A 14,275-nucleotide genomic window follows, 5' to 3' on the forward strand; every position below is an offset into this window, starting at 1 on the left:
TGGAGACACCTCTAGCGATCAACTGGAGGAAGGAAGATTCCACTTCAGGTGAAGAAGTGGATGCTACCATTTATTGACAACTAGTGGGTTCACTAATGTATCTTGTGAACACACAACTAGATATGTGCTATGTAGTCAACCAACAGAGCCAAGCTATGGTTAGGCCAACCAAATTGTTTTGTAAGGAAACTAATCATGTTCTACGGTACCTTAGAGGCACTATCCAGTTTGGACTATGGTACATAAAGATAAAGGGAGAGTAGTTGTGTGGCTTCACAGATGCAAATTAGGTGGGGAGTGCATCAAAATGAAAGAGTACATCAGGTGGAATTTTCAGTGTTGGGTCCATAGTTATTTCCTAGTATAACAGGAACCAAAGATTTATGGCACTCAACTTGGTAGAAGTAGTATACATGATTTCAGGTCAATCAACATGTGAGGCGATCTAGATGAGAAAGATACTTGTGGGACTATTTGGTCAGATGATGGATCCAACTGTGATCTACTGTGATAATCATAGTTTCATCAAGCTCTCTAATAATATTATTTTTCACGATCGATCCAAGCATATAGATATCCAATATCACTATTTATGGAACCGTGTGCAAAGGCAAATAATGTTGCTACAATACCAATATGAGTTTAAGCATGAACACAACAAATTACAAATATAACCATACACACAGAGATGCAACGGAAATAAAACTTCATTTCATTAATATCAAAGAACTGAAATATGCTTACATACATAATGGAAATAAACTAGCTCGGGCGACGGTAGCTTATCTCTTAGAAGAGATGTGGCTGCTACCTCCTCTGAACTATGTTACAGTTAGGCTTGAAGGCCTATTTATTATTGAGAAACAATGGAGAACCCTAAACATCAAAAAACCTAACCCCAGGAGATGAAACACCAAACTATAGGCCTCGTTGGGGTAAGTTAGTATATCAACTTCCCGAGGTCGTAACTTTGGCATACGATCTTTGTTTGATGCACACGATACCACATTAGAAAGATATATCTGAGGACTATTACTATTGATAGTGAATATCAAGATGAAAACCCATATTTTCTAATAGTGGTTTTCACAAAAAAATGTCGTATGGTGGGGGTCCAAGTGGAATAGGCGAGTGGCCACCAATATCCACCTGGATCATTCCTCCCCCCCAGGAAGCAATGGTCCCCATTTCGTTGAGTTCCTCTAAGAGATGAGGAAACTTCTACTGAACTTGGTCCCTCGTGAGCCACTTGCCCTGGTGAAGGAGTTGGTCTGCTTTGACAACTCGATATAGTTGGATCCTTTGCTGTCAGGTGTTATTGATTTGTGTGTCCATGATCTGATTAACTATGGCTTGTTCCATGCATTCTGGGTTTAACTCTGTTGGTGTGAGTTGTTATGCAATGTTGGATGTGTCCAACAATGGTGGAAAGTAGGGTCAAAGGCTATCCACATTGAACATTGGGTGTAGACCAAGGAATGGTGGAATACTGAGCTTGAATTCATTATCCTCTACTGCCTTGGTGATGGTGTATGACCCATATTGGAGCAGGCGAAGCTTGCAGTGGGGCCCAGCGAGGCGCTCCTTCTGCAAATGTAGCCAAACTTTGTCGCCCACCTGGAACTTATGTGGCACCCGATGTTGATCATGTCACTTCCTGTACTTAGCATTGCCTCTGTCCAATATGTCATGGACCTGTTGGCGGATGTGATGAATGTGCTCAATGAAGTTGTTTTCCTTGTCGGCTTCGAACTAGACATGAGCCAAATCTACCTGAGTAGCGGCAAATGGTATGGCCACATCAATGGGACATAGCGGCTGGAATCCCAAGCCCACCTAAAAAGGGTTGTGGCCAATCGAGCTATGGAGAACCCAATTATAGTTGTGTTAGACATAGGGGAGGTTCTCATCCCATGTGTGTGGATGCTTTGAGTTGTACATGCGTAGAATGTGTACGATCATACTGTTGAAAACCTATGTCTGGCCATCAGTTTTGGGATGGAAAGCTGTGGACTTAGTGAGCTTGGTGTCGAGCATCAACCAAATACTGGACCAAAATGTACTCAGGAACTTGTTGTCCCAATTTGAGATGATAGATTGTGGGATCCCAAAGTGTATCGACACTCATTCAAAGAAAAGTTTAGCAGTGGCTTCTGTTGTGATATTATTCTTACAAGCCGACATAATGGCCATCTTTGAGAATCTGTCAACGACCACAAAAACACAGTCATTGCCATGCTTAGTAGAAGGAAGGCCCGACATGTAATCCATGGAGATGGATTTCCAAGGTCGACTAGGGGTAGGCAACGGAGTATAGAGGCCTTGATTCTTGATGGTCAGTTTGGAAATGGCACAGGCAGTGTAGGATCTGATGTACTTCCTGACATCCTATCGAAGATTTGGCCAATAGAAATACTTATGTAGTACTGCCACTATTTTCTTGACCCTGAAATGCCTCGCGACCCCACTGTAATGCGCTTCCAAAATCATCTTGGCACGCTTGCTTGAAGGAACACAAAAGTGTCCCATGTGGCATAACAGTGCATCCTGGAGGTGAAAATATGGAACTTTCTGACACTCCAAGAGCATCTGGTATGTGTGGCCGAATTATGGGTCAATTTTGTAAATAAGTGGCTAATCAGAAGTCTCGTTCCCACAAGAGTTGAGCATGATGGTTAACGCCATGATCGGGGGTTGGCTGAGGTAGTCTGCAACATTATTGGTGTTCCCCTTCTTGTACTATATATTCAAATGGAACCATTGCAGGTATGTGGACCACTTCTGATGGCGATCATTCTGCAACTTCCCTTGCGTCTATATGAACTACAGAGGTCGGTGGTCTGTTTGGATGATTGTTTCTTTCCCCAAAACGTAATGCTTCCATTGTCGGCAAGCCTTCACAATGGAATACATCTCTTTGTCATAAGTGGGATACTTCCGGACTCTGTTTGAAAGTGTCTCACTATGATCAGGAGCTTAGGACCAAGTGTCGCAAAATGGTCAAAAATGAAAGTGCTTAGAACTGATTGGAACATGAACGAATGGATAGAGCTCGTCTTCCTGATTCCGGTGCTGCAAACAGTTCGAAAAACGGTCGCCGTATGAGAAAGTTATGCCAAAAACAAAATCGCCCAATAACCCTTAATTTTTGAATTTAAAAAAAAAAAAAATTAAAAAAGAATATTCCACGGAATATTCCTTGGAATATTCCAGGGAATATTCCTTTTGGACAACCAATAAAAAACTGCCACGTGGCAGGCCCGGAGGGCGCCACGTGGCCCAGGGATGACGTCAGCAAAGGTATTTGGCGCATATTAAAATTTGTTTGGATGGATGGAGGATCGAACCCACGACCTCCCGATTACAAGCGCCATGGCTTACCGTTGGGCCAAACGGTGGAACTTGAATGACGTTTGGAACAATGTTTATTTAAATTTTAAATGGCTTGATGGGCGGGAAATGAAGGGGGCCAGCCCCTAAGCGGCCAGCCCCCATTCCATACGACCTTATGCCTTGAACCGTGGGCTAAACCCTTAACCGCCCGGCGCGGAATCCTATGCAAACAGCCAGCCCGAATGTTTTGGTCACATGCGCATTAATCACAGCAGTTAGACTGGCGGAAATTTTGGCGGAGCGCCAAATTTGGGCGGACCCGCCATATTTGGCGGGCCTAACTGGCCCCAACTACAGTTAGCTGGAGTTTTTCTAGGGGCAGACTGGAGAAACTTTAATTGGCCATAACTTTGGCTAGGAAAGGCGGTTTTGGACGAATTTTTTTTGGATTTTGGGTATCTTCAACCTTTTGAAGCCATTGGCATGGGTTTTACAGCCATCTGAGGTCATTTGCAGAGGTTTTTGCTTCGTGGAAGTTCCAAGAGCCACTAGGGCCAAATCAGTTTGGGAGCTGCATTGGGAATTGTTCAGCCAGTGAATGTGGAACGAAGGTCATTCCTGAAGGTTATCAGCATTTTGAATCCATTTCTACAGCTCATTTTTCCTTCTGAGGCATTCTTCTCACTGTTTAGCTTCAAGGAAGCTTTCAGGGCCACCAGGGCCATTTCAGTGCTTGAGCTGTTTGGGGGCTATGTTCATCCGTTTTTGGTGATTCAAAAGCCTATGTCTGCTATTTTTGACCTTCTGAGTCTAATGGAAGAGGTTTCAGAACCAATGGAGGTCATCTTCACCTCGAAATTCTACATTCAAGTTTAAAGTTCCACTAGGGCCAATTGGGGAAAGTACTGTATAAGGTACAAAATTCACTGTTTAGTGTTTGGGAAAGAGCATGTTTGGCTAATTCCTATCTTTTGATTCTAACAATGTAAACTATGAAACGGGAACTGATACTGTTACCCGTTTCGTAGAGATAGCTAAAGTGACCTGATTTTGAAAATGGGTGATGCAGAACGCACATGTTTTTTCTAGAGCATAGTTTTTGGCACTTTAGTTTTTTTTATGTACATCACGTTTTAGAATGGTAGTGATTTTCATGCTGATTTTAAAAAGTGAGCATTCTGCATCACACTCCTTTCTTAAAAGCCCTGTTTTTTGGCTTTAAATTTTTTAATGTATAAAATGTAAATAATTATTTAGTAAATTTGATAATTTTTGAAGTGGTCGTTTTCTTCACATTTCCTTGTTTTTTATTATAATTAAAAAAAAAAAAATCGTGAGGTTTTTACTGTTTTGCATTTTTAAATTAGAAGGTCGATATTTAGACTTTTCGATATTCTACATATTTATACATCCTTAATTAATTTTTCAATCGACATGAAATAATTGTTTCTAAAAAACAATATTTTTTAACAATGGACATAAAAATAACCATTTTTAACATAAATATAACTAAAAAACTACACGTTTTGATAATTTTTTGTTAGAATTGACATGTCAAAATCACAATTTTTATACAATAATTTTAACTAAAAATGGTTAAATAATAGTTTTTTCTATGAATTTCATGTCAAAAAAATAATAAAAATCACTTTTTTTTTCAAAAAATAATGATTAACTTAAAAATCAATGCAAAAATCACATATTACCAATATTGAACGTATAACAACCATAATTGAGTGTTTATTCTTCTCATAAAATGTCAAAGTCAAAACATTGCAAAGCTTGATTTACAAGCATAACTTAAATTTAATCAACAATGTCACGTAATCCAAACTCTTCGTCCTCTAGAGTTTCATCATTGTCCTCTTCCACAATATTTTCTGTTTCATTTTGCTCATTTTCCTCTTCTAATGGGTCTTTGATGTCTGCGAAACTCCCAATGTATGTCTTTCCAAACATTCCATGTAATGGTGGTTGGGGTATCCTTTGCCTTTTTTGCCACACGTGATTCACCAGGCGGGGGCGCGGGCTACCCGGGTGGCGCGGCCGAGGCAGGCGCCACCCGGGCGGCCCGCGGCCCCCCCCCGACAGGCGGCAGGGCGATTACCAGAATCGCCCTGCCGCTTGCCGGGCTGGGGCGGGGGCCGCCCGGGTGGCACGGACGACGCAGGGTGGGTGAGGGCGCCCCGGGGGGGGAGGGTGGGTCAGGGCGCCCGGGCAAGGGGTCGGGCGGGTCAGGGGGCCGAGCGGGTGAGGTGGGTGAGGCCGTCGGGCGAGCGGGCAACCGTGTGAGGGCGCCGGGGCGGGCGGGCGGGGGCGCCCGGGCGGGTGAGGCGGGTGAGGGCGTCGGGCGGGCGGGCGAGGGCGCCTGGGCGGGTGAGGGCGCGGGGCGGGCGGGCGAGGGCGCCGAGCGGGCGGGCGGGCAGGTGAGGCCGGTGACGGTGCCGGGCGGGCGGGCGGGCGAGGGCGCCCGGGCGGGTGAGGCGGGTGAGGGTGTCGGGCGTGCAAGGGCGCCGGACGGGCGGGCGGACGAGGACGCCTGGTGGGGCAAGGCGGGTGAGGGCGCCGGGCAGGCGGGCGGGTGAGGGCCACCCGGGCGATTGCCGGAATCGCCCTGCCGCTTGCCGCGGGGGGTGCGGCCGAGGCAGGGTGGGTGAGGGTGGCCGAGGGGGCCGGCGGGTGAGGGCGCCCGTGCGAGGGGGCGGGCGGGCAAGCGGGTGAGGGCGCCGGGCGGGCGGGTGAGGGCGTCGGGGCGGGCGGGCGGGCGAGGCTGGTGAGGGCGCCGGGCGAGCGAGTGTGGCGAGTAACGGCGGCGGGCGGGCAGGCGAGGGCGGGCGGGCGAGGGTGGGTGAGGGCGGGCGGGCGAGGGCGCCGGGCAGGCGAGGGCGGGCGGGCGAGGGCGCCGGGCGGGCGAGGGCGGGTGAGGCGAGTGAGGGTGCCGGGCGGGCGAGGGCGGGTGAGGCGAGTGAGGGTGCCGGGCGGGCGGGCGGGCGAGGGCACACGGGCAGGTGAGGCGGGTGAGGGTGCCGGGTGGGCGGGCGAGGGCGCCGGGCGGGAGAGCGCCGGGCGGGCGGGCGAGGGCGGGTGAGGAGGGTGAGGGCGCTGAGCGGGCGGGCGGCCGAGGGCGCCCGGGCAGGTGAGCTGGGTGACGGTGCCGGGCGGGCGGGCGAGGCGGGTGAGGACGTCGGGCGGGCGAGGGTGCCGTGCGGGCGGGCGGGTGAGGGCGCCGGACGGGCGAGGGCGCCGGGCTGGCGGGCGGGCGAGGGCGCCGGGCGGGCGGGCGGATGAGGGCGACCGGGCGATTCCGGGAATCGCCCTGCCGCCCGCGCACCCTCACCCGCCCACCCGCCCGGCGCCATCGCCCGCCCGGCGCCCTCACCCGCCTCACAAGCCCGGCGGGCGGGCGGGTAAGCGCGCCGGGCGGGCGGGCGGGTGAGGGCGGCCGGGCGATTCCCGGAATCGCCCGGGCGCCCTCACCCGCCCGCCCGCCCGTGCCCTCGTCCGCCCGGCGCCCTCACCCGCCTCACCCGCACGGCGGGCCGGCGGGCGAGGGCGCCGGGCGGGCGGGCGGGTGAGGGCGCCTGGGCGATTCCCGAAATCGCCCGGGCGCCCTCACCCGCCCGCTCGCCGGGCGCCCTCGCCCGCCCGGCGCCCTCACCCGCCTCACCCGCCGGGCGGGCGAGGGCACGGGCGGGTGAGGCGGGTGAGGGCGCCGGGGGGCGAGGGCAGGGGCGGGCGGGCGGGTGAGGTCGCCCGGGCGATTCCGGGAATCGCCCGGGCGCCCTCACCCGCCCGCCCGCCCGGCGCCCTCGCCCGCCGGGTGCCCTCACCCGCCCGACCGCCGGGCAGGTGAGGAGGGTGAGGCCGCCGGGCGGACGAGGGCACGGGCGGGCGGGCGGGTGAGGGCGCCCGGGCGATTCCCGGAATCGCCCTGCCGCCCGGGCGCCCTCACCCGCCCGCCCGCCCGTGCCCTCGTCCGCCCGGTGCCCTCACCCGCCTCACCCGCTCGACGGGCGGGCGGGCGAGGGCGCCGGGCGGGCGGGCGGGTGAGGGCGCACGGGCGATTCCCGGAATCGCCAGGAAGCCCTCACCCGCCCGCTTGCCCGGCGCCCTCACCCGCCTCACCCGTCGGGCGGGCGAGGGCACGGGCGGGTGAGGGCGCCGGGGGGGCGAGGGCACGGGCGGGCGGGCGGGTGAGGGCGCCCGGGCGATTCCGGGAATCGCACGTGCGCCCTCACCCGCCCGCCCGCCCGGCGACCTCACCCACCAGGCGCCCTCACCTGCCCGCCCGCCGGGCGGGTGAGGGCACCGGGCGGGTGAGGCGGGTGAGGGCACCGGACGGACGAGGGCACGGGCGGGCGGGCGGGTGAGGGCGCCCGGGCGATTCCGGGAATCGCCCGGGCGGCAGGGCGATTCCGGGAATCGCCCGGGCGGCAGGGCGATTCCGGGAATCGCCCGGGCGCCCTCACCCGCCCGCCCGCCCGGTGCCCTCGCCCGCCAGGCGACCTCACCCGCCCGCCCGCCCGGGCATCCTCACCCGCCCACCCGCCCGCCCATGCCCTCGTCCCCTCGGCGGCCTCACCCTCCTCACCTGCCCGACGGTCGGGCGGGTGAGGGCGCCGGGCAGGCGGCCAGGTGAGGGCGCCCGGGCGCCCTCACCCGCCTCACCCGCAGGGCGGGCGAGGGCACGGGCGGGTAAGGCGGGTGAGGGCGCCGAGCGGGCGAGGGCACGGGCGGGCGGGCGGATGAGGGCGCAGAATCGCCCGGGCGCCCTCACCCGCCTCACCCGCCAGGAATCGCCCGGGCGCCCTCACCCGCCCGCCCGCACGTGCCCTCGTCCGCCCGGCGCCCTCACCCGCCTCACCTGCCGAGAATCGCTCGGGCGCCCTCACCCGCCCGCCCGCCCGTGCCCTCGTCCGCCCGGCACCCTCACCCGCCTTACCCGCCCGGCGGGCCGGCGGGTGAGGGGGCCGGGCGGGCGAGGGCGCTGGGTAGGCGGGCGGGTGAGGGCGCCCGGGCGATTCCCGGAATCGCCCGGGCCCCCTCACCCGCCCGTCCGCCCGGCGCCCTCACCCGCCTCACCCACCGGACGGGCGAGGGCACGGGCGGGTGAGGAGGGTGAGGGCGCCGGGCGGACGAGGGCACGGGCGGGCGGGCGGGTGAGGGCGAGGGCGGGCGAGGGCCGGGCGGGCTAGGGCGGGGGAGGAGGGTGAGGGCGCCGAGCGGGCGGGCGGGCGAGGGCGCCCGGGTGGGTGAGGGCGCCCGGGCGGGTGAGGCGGGTGAGGGTGCCGGGCGGGCGAGGGTGCCGTGCGGGCGGGCGGGTGAGGGCGCCGGGCGGGCTAGGGCGCCGGGCGGGCGGGCGGGTGAGGGCGCCGGGCGGGCGGGCGGGAATCGCCCGGGCGCGCTCACCCGCCCGCCCGCCCGGCGCCCTCACCCGTGCCCTCACCCGCCTCACCCGCCGGGCGGACGAGGGCACGGGCGGGTGAGGGCGTCGGGCGATTCACGGAATCGCCCGGGCGCCCTCACCCGCCCGTCCACCCGGCGCCCTCACCCGCCGGGCGGGCGAGGGCACGGGCGGGTGAGGCGGGTGAGGGCGCCGGGCGGACGAGGGCACGGGCGGGCGGGCGGGTGAGGACGCCCGGGCGATTAGGGCGCCGAGCGGGCGGGCGGGTGAGGGCGCCCGGGCGATTCCAGGAATCGCCCGGGCGCCCTGACCCGCCCGTCCGCCCGTGCCCTCGTCCGCCCGGCGCCCTCACCCGCCAGGAATCGCCCGAGCGCCCTCACCCCCCCGCCCGCCCGTTCCCTCGTCCGCCCGGCGCCCTCACCCGCCTCACCCGCCAAGAATCACCCGGGCGCCCTCACCCGCCCGCCCGCCCTTGCCCTCGCCCGCCCGGCGCCCTCACCCGCCTCACCCGCCCGGCGGGCGAGCGGGTGAGGGCGTCAGGCGGGCGAGGGCGCTGGGCGGGCAGGCGGGTGAGGGCGCCCGGGCGATTCCCGGAATCGCCCGGGCGCCGTCACCCGCCCGTCCGCCCGGCGCCCTCACCCGCCTCACCCTCCGGGCGGGCGAGGGCACGGGCGAGTGAGGCAGGTGAGGGCGCCGGGCGGACGGGGGCATGGGCGGGCGGGCAGGTGAGGCGGGTGAGGGCGCCGGGCGGACGAGGGCACGGGCGGGCGGGTGGGTGAGGGCGAGGGCGGGCGAGGGCCGGGCGGGCGAGGGCGGGTGAGGAGGGTGAGGGCGCCGAGCGGGCGGGCGGGTGAGGTGGGTGAGGGTGCCGAGCGGGCGGGCGAGGGCGCCCGGGCGGGTGAGGCGGGTGAGGGCACCGGGCGGGCGAGGGTGCCGTGCGGGAGGGCGGGTGAGGGCGCCGGGCGGGCGGGCGGGTGAGGGCGCCGGGCGGGCGAGGGCGCCGAGGGCGCCTGGGCGATTCCGGGAATCGCCCTGCCGCCCGGGCGCCCTCACCCGCCCGCCCTCCCGGCGCCGGGTGGGCGAGGGCGCCGGGCGGGCAGGCGGGTGAGGGCGCCAGGTCGATTCCCGGAATCGCCCGGGCGCCCTGACCCGCCCGCCCGACCGTGCCCTCACCCGCTTCACCCGCCGGGCGGGCGAGGGCACGGGCAGGCGGGCGAGTGAGGGCGCCCGAGCGATTCCGGGAATCGCCCGGGCGCCCTCGCCCGCCCGCCCGCCCGTGCCCTCGTCCTCCCGGCGCCCTCACCCGCCTCACCCGTCCGGAGGGCGAGCGGGTGAGGGCGCCGGGCGGGCGGACGAGTGAGGGCGCCCGGGCGATTCCCGGAATCGCCCGGGCGCCCTCACCCGCCTCTCCCGCCGGGCGGGCGAGGGCATGGGCGGGTGAGGCGGGTGAGGGCGCTGGCCGGGCGAGGGCACGGGCGGGCGTGGGGGTGAGGGCGCCCGGACGATTCCGGGAATCGCCCGGGCGCCCTCACGCCCCCGCCCGCTCGGCGCCCTCACCCGCCCGCGTGCCTGTGCCCTCGTCCGCCCGGCGCCCTCACCCCCCTCACCCGCCCGGCGGGCGGGCGGGTGAGGGCGCCGTGCGGACGAGGGCGCCGGGCGGGCGGGCGGGTGAGGGCGCCCGGGCGATTCCCGGAATCTCCCGGGCGCCCTCACCCGCCCGGCGCTCTCGGCCGCTCGGGCGCCCTCACCCTCCCGCCCGCCCGGCGCCCTCGCCCGCCCGGCGCCCTCACCCGCCTCACCCGCCGGGCGGGCGAGGGCACTCGCAAGTGAGGCGGGTGATGGCGCCGGGCGGGCGAGGGCACGGGCGGGCGGGCGGGTGAGGGAGACCGGGCGATTCCGGGAATCGCCCGGGCGCCCTCACCCGCCCGCCCGCCCAGCGCCCTCACCCGGCCGCCCACTGGGCGGGTGAGGCTGGTGAGGGCGCCGGGCGGGCGAGGGCACGGGCGGGCAGGCAAGTGAGGGAGCCCGGGTGATTCCGGGAATCGCCCGGGGGCCCTCACCCGCCCGCCCGCCCGCGAGGGCGCACGGGCGGGCGGGCGGGTGAGGGCGCCTGTGCGATTCCCGGAATCGCCTTGCCGCCCGGGCGATTCCGGCCCGGGGGCCCTCACCCGCCCGCCCGCCCGTGAGGGCGCCGTGCGGGCGGGCGGGTGAGGGCGCCCGTGCGATTCCCGGAATCGCCTTGCCGCCGGGGCGATTCCCGGAATCGCCCGGGCGGCAGGGCGATTCCGGGAATCGCCTAGGCGGCAGGGCGATTCCAGGAATCGCCCGGGCGCCCTCACCCGCCCGCCCGCCCGGCGGTTGAGGCGGGTGAGGGCGCCGGGCGGGCGAGGGCGCCGGGCGGGCGGGCGGGTGAGGGCGGGTGAGCTGGGTGAGGGTGCCGGGCGGGCGGGTGAGGCGGGTGAGGTGGGTGAGGGTGCCGGGCGCCCGGGCGAGGGCGCCCGGGCGGGTGAGGCGGGTGAGGGCGCCGTGCGGGCGGGTGGGTGAGGGCCCCGGGCGGGCGAGGGCGCCGGGCGAGCGGGCGGGTGAGGGCGCCCGGGCGATTCCCGCAATCGCCCTCACCCGCCCGGGCGCCCTCACCCGCCCGCCCGCCCCTGCCCTCGCCCGCCCGGCGCCCTCACCCGCCTCACCAGCCCGGCGGGCGGGCGGATGAGGGCGCCCGGCGGGCGAGGGCGCCGGGCGGGTGATTGCGCCCGGGCGATTCCCGGAATCGCCCTCACCCGCCCGCCCGCCCGTGCCCGTGCCCGCCCGGCGCCCTCACCCACCTCACCCGCCCGGGCGCCTTCGCCCGCCCGCCCTCCCGACGCCCTCGCCCGCCCGCCCGACACCCTCACCCGGCTCACCCACCTGGGTGCCCTTGCCCGCCCGGCGCAGGGCGATTCCGGGAGTCGCCCAGGCGCCCTCACCCGCCCGCCCGGCCGCGCCCTCGCCCGCCCGGCACCCTCACCCGCCTCACCCTCCCGGGCGCCCTCGCCCGCCTGACTCCCTCGCCTGCCCGCCCGGCTCCCTCACCCGCCTGGGCGCCCTCTCCCGCTCGCCCGCCCGGCGCCCTCAACCGCCTCACCCGCCCTGGCGCGCTCGCCCGCCCACCCGCCCAGCACGCTCGCCCGCCCGCCCAGGCGCCCTCACCCGCTCGCCCGGGCGATTCCCGGAATCGCCCTGTCGCCTGCCAGGAGGGGCCGCGGGCCGCCCTGGTGGCGCGACCGAGGCAGGCGCCACCCGGGCAGCCCGCCCCCGCGCCCGACAGTTGGCAGGGCGATTCCCGGAATCGCCCTGCCGCTTGCCTGGCGGGGGCGCAGGTCGCCCGGGTCGCGCCGCTGCGCGGCGGAGCCAGGCGTCACCCGGGCAGCTCGCGCCCTCGCCCGGCAGGTGGCAGGGCGATTCCCGGAATCGCCCTGCCGCCTGCCGGGCGGCTCGCTCCGCCCCCTGACAGGCGACAGGGCGATTCCGGGAATCGCCCTGCCGCCTGCCAGGCGGGGGCGCGGCCGAGGCAGGGTGGGTCAGGGCGCCCAGGCTGGTAGGCGGGTGAGGGCACGCGGGGGCGGGCGGGTGAGGGCGCCAAGTGGGTGGGGGTTTCCGGGCCCGGCGAGTGAGGGCGCCCGGGTGGGGGGGCGGGTGAGGGCGCCAGGCGAGGGGGCGGGTGAGGGTACCCGGGCCTGGCGGCCGGGCGGGCAGGCGGGTGAAGGTGGGTGAGGGCGCCCGGGCCCGGGGGTGGGTGAGGGCGCCGGGGCCGGGTGGGGGGGCGGTTGTGGGTGCCCGGGCTGGTGGGAGGGGGGGTTGAGAGGGTTGGGGCGCGGGCGGTTGTGTGGGCGCCCGGGCGGGGGGGGTTGGCAGGGTGCCCAGGCCGGGTGGGTCGGCGGGTGAGGGTGGGTGAGGGCACCAGGGCCGGGGGGCGGGTGAGGGCGCCGGGGCCGGGTGGGTGGTCGGTTCTGGGGGCGGGTGAGGGCGCCCGGGCCAGGGGAGGGGGCGTTGAGAGGGTTTGGGCACAGGGGGTTGTGTGGGCGCCCGGGCGGGGAGGGTTGCAAGGCGCCCCGGCCGGCGGGGGGGGTTGGGAGGGTTGGGGGGGGGGGGGGTTGAGAGGGCGCCCGGGCCGGGCAGGGGGAAGGGTGAGGGCGCTCGGGCAGGCGTTGGGTTGGGTTGGTAGGGATTAAAGGGGCCAGGGGTGTGGGTTGTGGGTGAAGGTAGTAAGGGTGTCGAGAGGGGGGTTAGAGGTAGGGGACGAGTCGCGCTGTGGCGCCCACCCTAGCATGTTATGGTTGAAAACATGTTAAATTTATACTTAGGAAAGAAAATTGATATTCTACCAAAAACATTAATGTGTTTTTTTTCCTCATAAACAACTTTGTTTGACACATAAAAATTTGGTTTTATTAGCATTTTTTAAAAATGTTGAAAATTGACCCTAAAAAAAATAAATCATTATTCCAGTATCATCACTTTCATTTTGAAGCTATATTTTGCACGAAAATTTCATAGTAAAGTTCGTAGTTACTGCCATTTTTAAAACATGTTCAAAATTAACGCCTAAAAAATAAAAACATCGTTCTAGTATACACACTTTTCGTTTTTAGCACTGTTTTTGATGTTTTTTGGGGTTTTTTGGCCAGAGTTCCCGTTTTTAGTTTATAGTTCCCGTTTCATAGTTTACATTGTTTTCTGTATTTACAGTCATATCTGTCCTTTGAGACACCCATATTCTTGTATTAGCCTTTGTAGCAATTTTAATACAAGAGGACAAGCCTAGTTGGAGAGGCTTGGTCCAGCAGATGTAGCCCAGAAGGGGTGAACTACTTTATCATTTTGATGTCTTTATTTGCTGAAGATGAGATGCTAAACAAAACTGATATAAAGTTTTAAATAGCAAATCAACATAACTTGCATACACACATAATCACTTGTTTAGTTGCAGAAAGTTACTTGTCTTATTCCGCAAGAACTTAAACTTCAAGTATGTGTATGTCAAAGACTTTTAAGTGTTTACTTTGTTATTTCTTTAGGCAGAGCCTGTAGAGGGCCAGGTAGCCTCTGGAACTCATCCTCTTTTTAGAGGTGACATGTCCGGTGAATGCCCCTACAGTCTATCTTTGTATAAGAAATAAGAAGTTTATACATTTTTAGAGGTCATTTGGAGTGTCTAGCTCACAGTTGAAATTATTGGAAATGGATACCTTGCACCCTTAAACAAGTACATTCCATTTTCAGATCACACTATGATATGCCACTAGATGCCCCTGTTGAGTAAGGACTGACCCAGTAGCATAGTCAGAGGCATTTGTCTCGATCTCAAATGGTTGTTGCAAGTCTGGTAATGTGAGCACTGGTGCAGAGCAGACGCGATGTTTCAACTCTTCGAATGCCTTCTATTGAGATTCAAACCAAAAGAAATTTTCTTTCACTCCTCCCTTAGTGATTTGACTCAAGGGCCAAGTGATATGAGAGAACCCCAACATGAACCTGTGGTAGAAATTGGTAAGACCGAGA

Source organism: Pinus tabuliformis, chromosome J (genome assembly GCF_031772625.1).
Source record: "Pinus tabuliformis cultivar Carrire ecotype Pingquan chromosome J, CPIR1, whole genome shotgun sequence".
NCBI classification, from domain to species: Eukaryota; Viridiplantae; Streptophyta; class Pinopsida; order Pinales; family Pinaceae; genus Pinus; species Pinus tabuliformis.